The following is a 2,997-nucleotide window of genomic DNA, read 5'->3' as shown; positions in this document are numbered from 1 at the left end:
GCACAGAGATTTGAGAGTGCACAGGACACAGTTTGAGTGAGAGAAGAGACATGTTTTAAGTGCGCACACTCTCTCCGGGCGAGAGCAACGTGTATCTGAGCACGCGCGTCCGGTTTTGTGCGAGAGCAAAAGAAATCATTATATTAATGTGCTTTCGCGCTACAATAATGCACTCTCGACATTTGTCATTAAAATAACGCCATATCATGTACTATAATGTAACAGTCTACCGCTAGCAAGCGGCTAACCATGTGCCATTAGTGGCTCCATAGAGCCACCCCCCCACCCCCAACATCGTCCAATGCCAATTTGGTAGACATTGCCCAACCCTACTGTGATAATAGGTCTATACCCCAACACTGCATTTTCAAATGTCTTTGGACAAGCAGTCATTTGTGCATGTACAAATGCAATTACACAAACACACCAACCTCAAAGGGCATCTCAACTAGACTGAAATGAGGAGTCACTTTCACATAATTCCTCCCCTGGGCAACGTTATAGTTTCTGCATTTCAACCATGATTGCCAGTGAGTCACGACTGCCTGATCGGAGATTTTGTCTATTTTTCCTGTTAAAATAAAGTCTGGGAGACTAATTAAACCAGATTAAGCCACCTCAGACCTGACTAAACAAGCTAAGACCAGCCTTGGGTTTGGCTTTTTTTTTTTTTTGCAGTTTGAGTGCTCAATACCTCTAAATATCTGTGTTCAGTCTTATTTATTTATTTATTTCCTTTGGAATAGCATTGTAAGGGAAACAGGTCAATTTATCATAAAGGGAATCGTTTAAGATTTTATAGGGAATTTGGACAGGATCACTCTTTTACGGCTGATCACTGAGTCGGCCAGCGATTCATTGAACGAGCTGTACGACATCAACTCTGCATGAATATTAATATCCAAAATATAGTGAAAAAACTATTTATTAGTTTACTATTTATTATTAACACTATTTATTGAATTGAATTGAATTATTAGTACAGTAACAAAATCGGCAGTTTAAGACATTAACTTGTAAGCACAAAACATAAGATACTTCTCTTTTCAATATAAATAAGGCTTTATTGGATAAATCTAAGACATATAAACTAATCTATCACATAAACATACGCACTCATACATTCACACAAGTTGCAGAAAGAGAAAAAGTGAGTAAGCCAGGAATATGTCTCAAGGAACTGAAATCAATTTTGAATTCATATTCACCTGATTTGGAGGACCATGAGAAACCTCTAAGTTCATCACAAATATTGATGTAAGTAAATTCACAAATCAAACGCTTCCAGAACATGGTTCTTTCATGCTAAACAGGACTGACTAGCGTATAAGTCATAAAAAGGTAAGGATGGTATCAGACGAAAAAGTACAGCTATATGACTGCTCCATTTTACAGCGTTATGTTCACATTCACGACAGGTGAGAGAACGGATGACGAGACCTTGCTGAAGTTGCCATGGTGATCTATGCACTGAACAAATGAGTGAACGAGGGAGGTATCTGAATGTGCTGATCTCAGTACAGTATAGACACTCTTATTTCATCATGTTTTGGTCTCTCCTCACCCAGCTACATTTCAAACAGTATCACCAACTGTGAGCACTATGCCACGCTCCAGAACCGGTCATATGGCCTCTGAGCAGGAGTCCTCTACTCCTGTGGCAAGCTGTGCAAAACCCCAATACTAGGACAGACTCAAAATAGTACAAATTGCTTTATTCCAATGGTTGGTTTCCATATGTAAAGTGGATATTCAAGTTTCTATTATTGTTGGACTCGTTTGTGGACTGAGGACTGATTGTGATTTGGTTGTAAGCACAAGACAGTGAGCTGAATGGTGCAGGTACTGTAATGTTCATGCCAGCAACATGAATGTGGGTGCGATATTGCTTTTGTACATTGTTCAGTTAACAGGTACTACTAAGTAACTTACATTTTAGACACAATATTGCCTTTTCTAACTTTCTGTTCTTTCTTTGTCAATGAAAAGGATTCCAAATGAGCTCATAAACAGAATTAATATTTGTGCATCTCCAACCAACACAAAGTAGTAGTGATTTTTTTCCTAAATGAAGTGATTTTGAATTAATCGGTTTACTGAATTATTCAATGACTCACGCATACCTGCAGCCAAAACCACCTAAAATATCAAACTCAGAAATTCTAAAGATGTTTTAGGAAAGGAAAATCATACTGCTTTTTTAAAATGACAATATCACAATTAAGTAAAAGATAAATGTATATAATTAATATGTTGCCAATTTTTCCATATGTTTCATGTCTCGCATAATAAAAATGTTCATGTATAATATGAAAAACCGCCAATTTATCAAATAGATTTCAATCCTGTAAGGGTCATTTATAAAATTCAGAACATTTTTGTCCCCATCTATTTAACCAAAAAAAAAAAAGGAAGAACACTTTTGTTCGGAATTGATTTGTGATTTAATTTTAAGCACGAGACACGAGGGCTGAATGGCAGAGGTACAGCGATTCATACCACTCAATAAATAAAACCTGTGATACTATTAAGTGATGATACTATTAAGTAACTTACATTTTAGATATAGTATTGCCTATTACTTTGTCAATTTGTTCTCTACCAACAAAAAACAAACAAAGCCACAACAGAATGACATTTGTGTACAGTATTTTCGATCAACACACAGTAGTGGTGATTCATTCCTAAACAAATTGGTGTTTTTGAACAAACTGGTTGATTGAATGATTCAATGACTCACTCATAAGGACGGTCACTTGTCTCCATCTACTGGTGTAACAATGTAACCTGTAGCCAAAACCACATAAAATATCCAACTGACAATTTCTAAAGATTTTCCATATTTGTATCATATTTGACATGAAAAACTGACTATTTATCAAGAAAGATAATAATTGTTCTTTCTTTCTTTTTTTTTAATTGCTTATCAAGGTTACCCTATATCCACTTTACCACTTTATATACCTATTGCATACTGTCTACTGTAAATCATCACTC

Source organism: Sinocyclocheilus anshuiensis, unplaced genomic scaffold, assembly GCF_001515605.1.
Source record: "Sinocyclocheilus anshuiensis isolate Anshui unplaced genomic scaffold, SAMN03320099.WGS_v1.1 scaffold2482, whole genome shotgun sequence".
In the NCBI taxonomy this organism is placed as follows: domain Eukaryota; kingdom Metazoa; phylum Chordata; class Actinopteri; order Cypriniformes; family Cyprinidae; genus Sinocyclocheilus; species Sinocyclocheilus anshuiensis.
This window is presented reverse-complemented; position numbering follows the sequence as displayed.